Genomic DNA, 13,615 nt, shown 5'->3' with positions numbered 1-13,615 from the left:
GCACTCTCTTCCAGGGCACTGGTTTGTCCCCTGTTTAAAGCAGCAAGATCCTTTCTTCCCACCCACAGAACAAGGGCAAGGCTCCTCTGGCTGAAGTAGATGAAGGGAGTCGGGCCCTGACTACTGGGTCAGTGAGAGCAAGGAGAATGGGGAGGGGGCCTGAGGCTTGGGCCCTTGGACTAGACTGCACCAGTTCTGATGAAAGGCAAGGTGGAGGATCAGAGTGTGATTTGCCCACCCACAATTACAGACAGGGGGTCCGAAAAAGGCCAATCCAATCAGGGAAAGCAAATCCCAGTAGAGACGACATGACCCTGGGAAGCCACGGAGGATTTAAAGGGGCCACTCAGGAGGGCAGCTGTGTCTCCTCCTGACTCAGAAGGACAGTCCTCTAAGCCCCTGGCAGGGGAGGGCAGGCAGTCAGCTTCATGGGCTGCTGAGAAGGCCAACCAGGCAGCTCTTACAGGATTAGCTTGCTGCTTTCAGGAAAGGTGCCAGGTGAGGCTAAGATGCCCAGCCAGATGGAGGGGGCCCTTGGCGGGCAGGGGTGGGGGGGAGGGGATCTGCACACAGCTATGCAAATACTTGCCCCCAGATTCATTTTGTGCTCCTCACCACTACCCAGCCTCTCACCTTTTCATGAAGACACTGTGCAAAGACCCCTCTGGTTTCTGTCAGCAACGACCTCTGCCTACCAAGCTTTCTCTGCCATTATGGGATCTGGAGCTATCCTTCCTCTGAGTGGAAAGTCCTGCCTGTGGTCTACTCTCAATCCTGCTACACTTTATAACCAGGCCCCACCCAGGGAGCAGGTGAGGGGGCCAAGAGGTTCCTCCCCTCCCCTCCCCATCAGCTTCCCACCCACTGGACTGACAGGTGGGCAAGACAAGAGGGAGCAGCCGTCCTGGACACCTGTTCCCACCCAGGCAGCAGGGGCCTCCTGGGCCTGCCTCAGGGGATGCATAGGGGAGTCATTAGAGAGGCCGGCAGCTGTGGGGCCTGGAGGAAAGGGGATCAGAGGTCAAGAGAGATGTGAGTGGGAAGCCTGAAGCACCTTTTCAAGATAAGCCCTTTCTCCTGGTCTACCCCCCACCATTATCCCTCACCAAACACATAACATATGCACGCTTTAAAGGAAAAAACTTGAGGTGCAAGGTCTTTGGCTCCATCCCCATGCCTCCAAGTTACTTGACCAACTGGACTGGGAAGACTCCATGAAAAAGAGACAGACCCTTCCTCTACACTCCACACCCCCCACAGGTTTTTCCTCGAGGTTTGGGTTGAGCTGTCTCATTTCTTGTTCTCCCAACCTTCAACCTCCCCGTATTTGCTGGTGGGGAGGGAGCAGGGAAATCAAGAACATGAAGCTGCAGGGATTTGGTAAGCTCATGGGACAAAGTGTGGAGGGGTTCTGAGATCAGCAGACAACTGGCTGGGGAGTGCAGGGCTGAGCTCAGCTTCCCAAGCCCATCCCAGGGTTACACTAAGCCCTAGGCCTGGAGGTCCCCTCAGGGCCCCCTCTCCTCCCTAACACACACACCGAGTCCCTACCTGGGACACCACCTGCCCCCACTCCACCTTCTGGGTGGGGGCCTTAGCCAGCAAGCCCTGGGCCAGATTAAACCAGACGTCTAGAAGAAAAGACACACCCATGTTCTAAGCACCCACTCTGTGCTGAGTTCCACACTCTGTTTTCCCACTGAACCTCCTTTCCTTCCCACATGAGGTATCTCTTCCACAGAAATGAAAACGAACTTGGAGTTGGGCAGGGACCTGCCCAGAGTCACCAAGAATAAGTGACAGAGGTGGGCTGACTGCTGAGCACCGTGCCCCCTGCCTGTCCTGGATCAAGAGTGGGCAGGGTCTCCCTCCACCTAGGATTATCGCACATTCCCTGCAGGGCAGATTCCCAGAACCTCCGAGCCTGGGAGGCTCCTGTCCATCATGCTGGCTGTCTTCACACAAGCCCAGGTCTCTGGTGGTTTGAATCTTCTGGCTCTAGCCTCTTTCCTCAATCCATCTCATGTGGCAACTCAAGGGGATACTAACGCTTCCCCAGGAGGGGTCTCTGTGTGTCATTCATTTCTCCTTCCATAGCCCTGCTCTGGGGCTCTCTCCTGTGGCACTCCACAAGAAGACAATACCTTCTCAGGGAAACAAAGCACCTCTTCTCCACTTGCCGCCAAACTTGAATCCTCTGCCCTCTGCCAGGAAATCCTACCAGGCCCATTTTCCCTTCACCATAGCCTCCTCCTTTTTCAGGGTCTCCCTGGGCCACAGGTTCCATTGTCCCCTACAAGACAGGACCCTTTCCTTAACCTCAGACAAAAGCCCGCAACCCCTCCTCACTGGGAAAGCTTGAGCAAGTCACTGAAACCTCTGATGCAGTCTCCCCAGCTATAAAAAACAATTGTGGAGAAAAATAAACAAGTCTTCATATGTTTCCATGCCCAGTACAGAGCTTGGCACACAACAAATGGAAGTTTCCTTCCTCCAGTCCCCAGGGATCTCAAAAGTTTTAGTTTTTTGGTCTCCAAAGTACATTGGAAAATAGGGGGAGTGGGGTAAAGCTCTCCTGACCGGGGGCAAAAAAACACTCCTTCTCTATATGCTTCCCTGGTCTGCCAAACTCCTAGGATAGCAGCCAGAGCACCCAGCCAGAGGCACCAAGCCAAGGTCAGTGACCAGGCTACAGCCCAAAGCCTCCTAGGAGGGTGAGTTTAAATGAGTAAATATGGTCCCGCCTGGGTGTGGCCAGCAACAGGCCAGAGCACTGGACAAGTCCCTCCCCTCCCAGCCTAGAGCAGAAGAGAGAGAAGATCAGACAGTAGGGACAACGCCCCTCCCCCTCCTTCCAGACTATCAGGGTTCTGTGCAGTCAATGCCTGCGTCTCCCTGCCTCCATGCCTGGCCAGAAGCAAGGCTGGGCTTCAAGAAGGGGAGGTTGTGGCCACAGCTCCAGGAAAAGGAAAAATCAGATGTGAAGGGCCTTGGAGAATACCCAAGCCAGGGATCTGCCCCCAAATGTCCGAGGGCTCAGGTGCAACCCAGACACCTCAGGTTGGACATGGCTCGTCAGGGTGAATGGGAAGGGCAGCAGACACCTGGGACAAACCACCAAACACCCGGGTGCTCTGATCACCGCATGGTTGGCGAAACTCCTATACACCTGGAAAGCTGCCTTATGCAAGGACGCATGGGCAGGCTAAGCCAGGGCCACAGAGAGAGAGAAATGGGGGAGGGTGGAGATGTAAGGGACAGTAATGGAAGTCAGCCAGGGCTCCGCAACTCATAAGCCATGTTCTAGGTCTGCCCATTTGTAGTCTAATCTCCATCCCTCATAACCCAGTCAGCCCTTGTGTCTTCGGAGTTCCTGCATGACCTTCACATCCTTGCCTCCCACCTCCCCCCCATTGTATGCCCAGTCTCCAATCCTTTAATCATCTTTGCCATTCAATATCCCTGCCCCCCACTCCCCCACAGGGCAGCAGCTGCTCCGTGGGTACCCACACACCCACATGCATTTGCTGCACACCTTCATACACGTGTGCCACTAAATGCTGTGGACCTTCCACGTGCATCCGGGCATACCTATCTGCACAGACCGCCACCCAGTCCCCCTGCTAGTCCACAGGCCAGCCATCCCACAGCTCCAGGACAAGCTCTCCTCAGAGTACTTTCAGCCCCAGGCAGGGGGAGAGAAGTGAAACAAATATTCCAGGAGCCAAACTGCACCATTCCCACTAGGCCAAAGTTCAAGGGCTTTCAGCAGAGCCACCAAGAACTACTGAAGAAGAAAGTGCTTTGACATCCCCTTCTTTCTGAAGTCAAGTTAGAGACATCTCCCTCCAACAACTAGCTCTACTGGGAAGTTCTTCCTGAGGTCTAAGTTCTATTCTGCCTACTGCAATTACGGACAGACAGGGCAGTATCAACCACAACAGAGCAAGGTGTCCAGCTTCCAAAACAGAGCTACTAGGACCTAACACCTCCCCCTCCTCCCATGAGTAAGTCACCAAACTGGAACAGAGGGACAGACAGTTGGCCGGACTCCGACCCCATGACTGGCTCATAAAAGCCACCAGTGATTACAGTGATGCTGAGGTTATGCTGGCCTCGCCACCATCTCCTCCTTCCTGTAAAAGGGAGATAATTGCCTCAAACCAGTTGGCCTCAGAAAGTCTAGAGTCCCAGCACAGTCCCAAGCAGTGGGGATAATCTGCCACCAGTGCCACAAGACCGAGAATCTAACCCCTGATGACGGGTTCTAGGCCCACACCTGGTCCTTATACTCACTGACAGAACCCAGATGAGTAGCAGCTCTGACTTGTGGCCAATAGGTGGGTACCACTATTACCCACCTCATGGACTCATTTTCCCCAGTAAGGCCACCACCCTCTGGACTGAAAGGGGAGAGAAGCAAGGGTCCTGGCTCCAAATAAAACTAGGAAAATGCTAGACCCACCCATTTGTCCCTACTCCCGTTGTCCCCAGAGGTACAGAAGTGGTTGGCAAAGTGTTTGACACAGGGCCCACCCACCCCCACCAGGCCAGCACCAAGATAAGCACTGAGATTCCAGACCCAGTGCCAACCAGAGAGGGAAGGGGGCCCAGCTGGCAGAAGGAGAAAGTTGACAGGATGAACAGAGGGTCAGCGACACCCACAGCAGAGACCATCCCAGGGAAGGATTGGGGGGGCGGGCCTAGATAACAATCGATGAGGGTCTAAACCCACAGCCTCTTCCCCATCCACCTTAGGGGCCAGGGGCCTCTCCGAACCACCTTGCCACTGGTCTCCCTGGAAGTCTACCCTTCACCTTCTCTCCCCATCTCACCTCCCAAGAAAGACCTAAGGAAGACTTTTTCTTTCTTTCTTTTTTTTTTTAAGAAAAACCTGCTGGAGAGAGATTATGTAACAGCAGTCAGAAAGACTAGTGTATCTCCTAGCTGATGAGAAGATCCAGTAGCCAAGAGGGACAGAGCTGGGAAGCCCAGGCCCTGCCAGTGCAAGGGCAGCAGGTACAGAGGTGAGTGGACAATGGGCAGCTCCTGCCATCCTTTCATGTCTTCCACCTCCCTGTTCCAGGCACTGGGTACAGTAGACAGAAGCTCCAGGCCAGCCTCCCATGCCCGTCCCCCAACACACGGGTTATAATGCTCTCTGACTGGGTCTGGCTTCTTCCCTTGGACCAGGGCCTCCAAAAACAAGGATTGTGTCTTCCTTTCCATGGTCTCTCCCTATCAGGAAGATGTGTCTGAAAAACTGGGGGTGGGACTCAAGTTCTGACACAGATTTGCTATGTGATCTTAGATAACGTGCTCAACCTTTCTGGTCTCTAGAGGGGAATGAGTGAAAGCTTCTCTTTTCCCCCAAAGAAAGCAGAACCCCCCACCCTTACAAACGTATATTTGCACGTGTGCTCGCGCGCGTGCACACACACACACACACACACACACACGGTATGTTGAGAGCAGGGGAGTTACAACAATGGGGATATGATCACTGAGACCCAAAGGTCCAAATACCTATGCTCCGGCAAGTGGGGAAAGAACTACACATAAGCTTCACAGAAACAGGTCCTCAGCCACCCTCACAGTCCTCCCACCCCATCCCACCCCCCCTCCTGCCCAACACTGGGAAATGACAGAAGGAAACTCATTCCCAGGCAGGCCATGGGAGCTGGAGCAGCCAGACTAAGACCTGGAGCAGGTGTGACCCTCAGCCACAGGCGGGCGGACATCTGTGAACACTGACATGTGCCTTTTTGATGTTCTTGGCCACTGTTGGGGGTTCGGAGGGGAGTGGGAGGTAGACAGCTCCCTAACTTCAGAACACTCAACCTTGTGCTCCCCTTCTATCTGCAGGCCAGAGCAGCCCAAGGTCACTGCCCCAGATGGCAAATTTCCCATAGTCAAGGCTGACACCTGAATTGCCTAGGAGACCCAATGAAGGGATGGGGAAGGGGGAGGGAAGGGCCATGGGGAAGGGAAAGGGGAGCCACCCTCCAACTCTCCCCCACCCTCAAAATCGGGGCCTATAAGGAAACCTCAAGAGGGAGTTGGGCAAAGAATAGGAGACACAGGATCCACCCACTGTACCCTCCCCTAACCCATCAACAATGCACTACTTAAGGGGACTTACAGCGAGCCTCCCACTCAAGACAAATCTGGGATAACTTAGCCGGTGGCTCCAAGGCTGCTTACACCTAGGAGCCTTCCTCTCACAAGAGACCTCAAAGGAGTCTTTAGAGAGGTCGGTTTGAATCACTGAGAAATGGAGGCCCTTTTCTCCCATCTCTGCAAGACCCAAACCTGATAGGATGGAAGAAGAGACTAGCTGTATCTTAGACTCCTTGCCCCTCCGACCCCCAAAGCCCCCACCCCACTCCCAGACCCCCGAGTCTGAGCTCAGTTCAGCCCGCCATAGGTGGAGAGAGGGATTGGAGAACTCTTGCCCAGATGTCACACAGCTGCAAACTTCTGGCTGGGGGTTCCCCAGCTGGGGCTGCTGACAAACTAGATCAGGGGTCTCGGAAGTGGGCTAGAAGATTCGAAAAAAGGATCCTGCGTGTCCACCTCCGCGGTGACTCCGCGTCCCAACTCCAGAAGCACCGGCAAACCCGGGCCACGAACACACACACACACACCCCAACCCACCACCCGGGTGTCATCTGAACAACATGCCCCCCTCCCTCCCCCGCTTCCCAAACAGCTGCGGCTCCCCCGCCCCCACCCTCCCGCCGCCCTCCCAGGCCCCCTTCTGCACCATTTCGGTCCAAGGAGGAGGGAACAGGCTGAGCGAGGAGGGAGAGGGAGGGGGGCCGGCTGTTAAAATGTCAGTCGCTCCCGGCTGTCACCGGAGGCCCCTCTGAGGATGGCGTCCCTTCCCAGACCACTTGAAGACCATCGGAACACCGGGACACCAACAGTCCGGCATACTCCCAAGCTGCGGGTCCTCACCCCGACCCTAGAGACCGCTCCACTTGTTCCCCCACAGCCGACTCCCAACACAAACAGTCCCCCATGTAATCTCCCACCAACGCCACATGAAAACACAGCCCGCTTCGCGAGTTCCTCCCGGCCCAGGAGGCCACCCTATCCCACCCCTCCAAGGGGACGGTCTGGACCACCCTCCACCTCAACTCCAGGGAGGGGTGGGGGAGGGGGCCTCTTAAAGCGACAAGCGCATTATTTTTCTCTACTCACCGGCCCTGCTGGGGGAAGGGGAGTGTCACGGCTGGGAAGAGGTATCCCTCGCTTCTAGTCCGGGGGATCTTCAACACCGGGAAGCCGCAGCTCCGGGCGGGGGAATAATAAATGAGGCCGGCGTCCACGCGGGCCCTGGGCGGTGCCGGGGAACCTGGGCCCCCGTCGTGGGTGTGGGGGGCGGGCAGGCGTGCGGCGGGCAGGCGGAGGATCGGGGCCGAGCGCCCGAGCCGCCGCGGCTGTGTTGATATTTTGCTTCCTTCCTCCTTTCAGGCTCCAAAGGTAACTCCTCCAGCCCCCGGGAGTCAAGGCCGACGTAGGCACTGCTCAGCCTAGCTTGAGGGGTGGGAAAACAAGTGGTGATGGACAGGCGAGAGGCCAATGGGAGAAACCCATGGAGCTCGGGGGCGGGCCCTAGGCAGGGGCGGGCCCAGAGACGCGGCCCCGCCCCTCGCTCCCTGAGCCCGCCGGGCCGGGTCGGGTCGGCCCCCACCCCATCTCCTGCCCAAGCTAGGCTGTAGCACCATGAGCTGCAGATCCCTCCGCCTGCGGAGAGGGAGGGAGGAGGCAAAGTAGGGAGGTGGCAAAGTAGGGAGGTGAGGCTCAGAGGCCTTTAAAGGGATCGGGCCGCGCTCTTGGTGTCCCCTCAGAGCTCTCCGCGTCGCCGCCTAGCGCTGCTGCCACCTTACACTTAAGACAGTCCTTTTCCGGGAGGCTCCGCGCGCTGTGTGCATGCTCTCATAGACACCAAAGCTACCCCGACAGCTTACTCTCCGAAGCCCCAGGAGAATTGGGAGTCTAGATAGATAAATTAAGGATAGACACTAAGCGATTAAAAGATTCTATCTCCCCCACTTACTGTGTTCTGAAGCTCACTTAAAGGGACACATTCACTTCTGGGGGTTACCTAGGGAGCTCGTTTGCTCCCTCTACCTGTGACAGACCCCCTCCCTTACCAGGGCCTGACTCGACAGACGCCCAGCAATTTAAAGCGACAGCTCATAGTTCTTGGGTGACCTAATCCCCGACTTGCGGGCCCCAAAGCACTTACAGCCAAAGGGAGCAATTTAAAGGGGCGGGACCCTAATTTTCCCCAGCTCGGGAAACGCCTCAAAGCTTCTTATTAAAGGAGCAGTAGTAGCTTTTTAAAATAAATAAATAAAAATTCCTGGTTGCTCCAGGGTGTGGTGAATCTTCACATGCCCTAAACAAGAGTGTGGCTGCCTTACGGGTCAGACTTCTCCAGCTTCTATCTCTGTTACCTTCTAAGTTCTGCTTTCTACCCAGAGCTTGAGGAAATAATGGGATCTGGCTTAGATCTCAAAGACGCTTGCAGAACATAAAGGCACTCAGTTCTTCACACCGTGATTTCTATGTAGCTGGGTTTGATTTACTAGACAAAGACTTGATTCTGGGTTAAATGCTGAAAAGACTAGCATATACAGGAGGCAGCATATCATGGTGATCCGAAGCATCAACTTTGTAGTAGTCAAGCTTGTCTTGGTTCCAAGCCTTATTCCACCATTTATGGACTGCAAACACAGGCACATTATTTAACTGCCCTGTACCTCATGACCCTCATGGGTAAAATTGGAGACGGTGGTAATAGTACCTAACTCATAAAGTTGGCATGAAGATTAAATTAGTTCATATAAGTAGATAGGTTAGAACAGTACCTCATGTTGCATTATAATAACTCAAGGGCCAGACTGCAAAGACCCCTTTAGACCCATTATGACATACAAGCCTCAAAGGAGATAAGCTCAGGAGACTTGCTCTACAAATAGGTTGAAGGCTTGTCTTAAATGTTCTAAGACAGGGAGCTAGCAGACTCCTATTTCCTTGGCCTCGGTTTCCAACCCTTCCACCTGGCTCCTCCTTCAGGAAACCTGGTTGAAAGTATCCCACTTTGTCCCCAAATGTAGCTTCTCAGTTCCTCATTATACCTGGGAGATGGGGCCCCAGCACCAGAAGATATCAGTCTTCCCTACCAGGCAGGGCTAGCTTGCCCTAAAGGGTAGGCCAGAGAAGCCCATCTGCCCTGTCCCCAAGGACTCTGAGAAGAACAGCCTTGTGCCAGGCCTGGGGATCTGTTAGCAGCAGGATGGGAAAGTGCACCCTCCCTCCCTCAAGTGGGGAACCTCCCCTCACTTGTAGCCTCTATTTTTAGTGCTTCCCCAGGCTCTTGCTGGAGAAACCGTTTAGTCATCAGGGTGTTTATTTTCCGGCTGTTTCCGATGTCGGGAAAGCAGAATGTTGAGACTGGAGAGATCCAGGGCTGCTGGAAAAGGCTTCTTAGGAACACGCCTGGGAACTCAGCCTTCAGACCATTGGGTCCTAGGGGGAAAAAAAAAGTGGGGCAGCCAAGCCCCCAGGGGACCTAGAGAACTGGGTTCTCCACCAGCCTCCAGGTTTGAGGTTCCCCAAGCCAGAGACCTCTCTGGCCCCAGCTCTACTAGAAGAATTGTCTCAAAAACAGAAGCGGCCCTTGAACAAATTCTTACCCAGGGCTGATTCCCAAAAACCCCCTCCCCAATCTCCTATAGACCTGAGGTGGTGAGCCTCCCGCCAACCACAGCTCCAGCCAATCTCAAGCCAGAGGCAGGTTTGCCAAGGCTGTGATTGGCCAGTTAGTTGCCTTGGAATGTTGGGTCCTTAACAAAGGAATGAGGAAGGAAGGTGAGTCACCTGGGAGGGTGTTTTAAAGGGCCAGGAGCAGGAGGGACAAATGAAGAGGGCGGGGGCGGGGATGTGGGGGTTGGGGGGAGAGTCAAGAAGGGAGATAGAATGTCCTGGACCCTGAGATGCTGTAATGATAATTCACCAAAAGACAGAGTAGGAGAGACTGACGGGCAGAATTTATATATTTATATATCCATGGAGGACTAAGAAAGATTCTAGGGAGTAATGTTGCTAGAAATCAGATTATAATAAAGACTTCCTGAAAGTGGCTCACTGCATCCTTTCCTTCTAGCCCCTGGACTACCCATCCCACAATCCTCTAGGTGGAAATGGCTGAGCAGTCTCAGGCACCTGGATCTCCTTCTTCCTTCTCTCCCTCTGGCTACCACCCCATATTCCCTAGAGATAGAAAATCATCTAACAGCCCAAAGTTGCTAAAAAAAAAAAAAAAAAATCCCAGGAGTCAGAAAGACAACTGCCTAACTCCTACAAAGCATATATAAACTCCCCTGTACAGTCTCATCTTCATAAGTCCACGGCAAAGCGACATCAATAGCCCCCTTTCTTCATGCCTCCCCAAGCATCCCTAATTTAACCTAATTTGGAAAGGTCCTCATCCCCAAGGGCTGCTTCTCTTCCTGCCCATTGTCTCATATCTCTGGGGAGCCATTATTGCTGTTTCAGTCTCTGTCTGGCTGCTTGGTGACCCTTCTTGCCTTCCCCATAGTCAGGTGAACAGTCTTTACCCCCTGCCTCCGTCCATCCCATCCCTTTCGTTGTGCAGATCACTGCTCCAGTTTTTCGGTGATCCCAGCAAAGTCCCCAATCTCTCCCCACGTTGTACATGTTGCTGTCAGGGAAAGGGCCATCAACATGAGTACTGGCGGTCCTTCTGTGTACACATTCTCCGTATGGATTTGTATGTCCACCGGTGCCGCTACTTGTGCATAGTACTCTCTACTCTGTGTATCTCTGCCCCACCAGTACAAACCATATTGTACTGACAGTTTTGGTGTCTGTCTGACTCCTCTTCACCAGATCCTGAGCTCCTTCAGGGCAGCAGTTTAACTCAAATTTGGGTCTGCAGGGCCTGGCCATGGGACATACTCAGCAAATGGCTGTTACATGACTCTGTGTGTATTACTGCATCTGGGTTAAGATTATAAAAACTTTATTGAACACTTCTACTCGTCCACTGATAACTGTACTAGCCCAGAAATGGGGTCTCTGATCTGGAGTTCTGGACAAGTTCCATAGGCCGGAAGTGTGGGGTAGGGGAGAAGAGTCAGGCAGGGAGCTGTGCCCCAAGCTGTGCCAGGGGGTAGGCCGGCTGGGGCAAAGATCAGGGGCCCTACCCTGCAACTGAAAGGGGCAGGGAAGGGGTGCCAAAGCCAGGTCCTAGGTCAGTGCCCCCCACATGAGTTCCCTGCCTGGGCAGGATGTGGTGGCAGCTGCAGGAGGGTGGGCAGGATGTGGGGGTGGGGGCAGCTGAAACGAAGCCTGACAGTCTTCTCCCAGCTCCTCCCTCCTTCTCTCTCCCCTCCCCACCACCCCCTCCAAGTCACGTGCTTCCAGCCGGGGCACCGAAGGACTATTTCCCCTTTACGCGGAAGGACATAATTGACATTGCAGACTGGCTCCACGAGAGACTTCAGCTGTACCACGCCATGTCCTTGCCCGTAGTCCAACACGTCAAGTTTGCTAGATAACACATTTCTTTCAAGTCCCGATCACTAATCCGGGAATGGCCCCTTTAAATGCAAATGACAGCCTTCTTGCTCTCGCCCCCAACCCCCATTCCAACTTCGCTCCTCGTGCCCAGACCACGCCAGCTGCCATTGACGTCACGCGTGCGTCAGCGTCGCCAACCCAACCAGACGGCACGTGGGGGGAAGAAGGTGGCCTTAAAGGGCCAGAAGCTTTCGGACTACCCGGTTACTGCTGTGAAATTTGGCCTTGAAGATGAGAAGTAAAATGAAAGGTAGGAAAGTCTATTGGAAAAGGAAGAAATGCAGGATGGATCTTAGGAAGGACTTCCCAGAATAGGGGGCCAGTCTTTCCTCTAGAAGTTTGAGTATTTGTGCCTGGGAGAAAGGCCCAGAAGGAGCAGGACAACTCTGAGGGTGAAGAAGACTTGGCATGAAGACTAGCCCTTTTACAATTTCAGCTTCTCCTCTATTCCTGTCCAGCATGGCCTCTATTCATGTCCCCTAAGTGTTTTTGGTTTTTTGTCGTCGTTTTTTTTATCCACTGAGTGTTTTGTTTTTGGTGCTGGGGATACCAAGTGAACAAACACTTAGTGGATTAAAAAAATGACAACAACAACAAAAAAACACTTAGTGGATATGAATAGAGGCCACTACAAAGCCACCTCCTTTAGGAGGCTTTCTTTCCCTGATTGCCCCACTGAGCATGCGTAGCACATACCCACAGCTAAAGACAATCTCTCTCTCTTTTGAACACCCACCCACAACATTCAATGAACCTGTATCTTCCTTCCACACATTCGTGACCCCAGGGCAGTGTTAAGAGCACAGAACTTGTAGTCATGTAAACCTGGGTACTGATCCCATTTATACTATTTAGTAGCTGAGTGACTTTGAATAAGTCTCTTCATTTTAGTTCTAATAATTGTCAAATGGGGCTAATGCTCCTTAGGCCATAGACTTGCTATGAGGATTAAATGGGACAATTTCTTTGAAGTACTTGTATGATACGTATTGCATAGCAAATGCACAATGATAATGGGGAATAGGTTTTAAGATAGCCATTTCCCCCACTGAACTATGAGCTTCCTGAGTCAAGGACCTTGCTGATACTAATTATTCCCAGCACCGACACAATGGGAGGCTTATAGCTGGTGCTTTTAAAATGTTTGCTGAATGAATAAACAGGAATGAATAAATGATATCAGTGTTTCCTGAAATCTGACCTCCAAACCCACCCCTGAAGTTTTACCCAAAGGGAGAAAATAGAAATGTCCTTTCTGTGCCCAGGTTTTAAGCTCTGTGGTAGAACCTCAGGTAGAGTTGAAGTGAGGCCCTAATCTCTGTGGTTGAACCAAAAGTATTATGCAAACAAGCTGCAAATGACTGGCCTGCAATGGAGACCTGAGGGGGCCTCCTCACCTCTCCCCATCCCCAGCTCAGCTGCTAAACCCCTGTCCCAGGAAACCCAGGCTGGGCTTCTGCCAGGACTGCAGTACACTAAAAGGGAGCAGGAAGAGGAGGGCTTCTTGCCCCTTCAGAGTTCCTCAGTTAGACACTACTCCATGTATGGCCTTTCCTTTTCTGGATCCTAGTTTGTACTGCCCCTCCACCCTCTGCCAATTCCTCTCTCTAGCTCTGCCTCTCACCCCCCTCCCCAACCTACATTCCCTCCACAGCTTTACAATAGTTACAGTGGGGGCAGGAGGCACAAGACCTCTTAAACCTGATTCCAGCTTCTTGGCCAGAGGAGCAGTAGCCCCTGGTCCTGGTTCAGCCTGTTTTGCAGCTGCTTGTTGATTTCATTGTCAATATCTTGCTCCTATCTCTGAAGTAGAAGGGCTGACAGACAATAGAAGGGACTTCCTGTCAGGGGAGGAGCTATGAGCAAGAGGTAGTGAAAGCTCTCTCCCTTCTTGAAAACCTGAAAGAAGCAGTGAGACCCTCCTGAAGGGTGAGGGAGGAAGGGAGATGGTAGGGGGAGATTAAAGAATCTCCCAGTCTTCCCTCCTCCTTGATGC

General features: G+C 53.2%; 1 protein-coding gene across 4 annotated transcripts in view; it reads right to left on the bottom strand.

Moving 5' to 3' along the window:
• The window catches only part of MEF2D (myocyte enhancer factor 2D), a 35,116-nt gene extending 26,966 nt beyond the window's left edge, over positions 1–8,150 (bottom strand). For 3 of the 4 annotated variants that reach the window (XM_045816435.1, XM_045816434.1, XM_045816436.1), the window contains exon 1: positions 7,207–7,538. The gene's annotated coding sequence lies outside the window, so the exon portion shown is untranslated. Of the gene's footprint in view, positions 1–7,206; positions 7,543–8,065 lie in introns of those variants that run through there. The other variant, XM_045816432.1, reaches the window with a different exon arrangement.
• Between the last annotated feature and the right edge of the window lie 5,465 nt (positions 8,151–13,615).

This window comes from Phyllostomus hastatus, unplaced genomic scaffold, assembly GCF_019186645.2.
Source record: "Phyllostomus hastatus isolate PE091 unplaced genomic scaffold, TTU_PhHast_1.1 phas_scaffold_216, whole genome shotgun sequence".
In the NCBI taxonomy this organism is placed as follows: domain Eukaryota; kingdom Metazoa; phylum Chordata; class Mammalia; order Chiroptera; family Phyllostomidae; genus Phyllostomus; species Phyllostomus hastatus.
The sequence above is the reverse complement of the archived record's forward strand: the minus strand, read 5'-3'. Positions and strand labels throughout refer to the sequence as shown.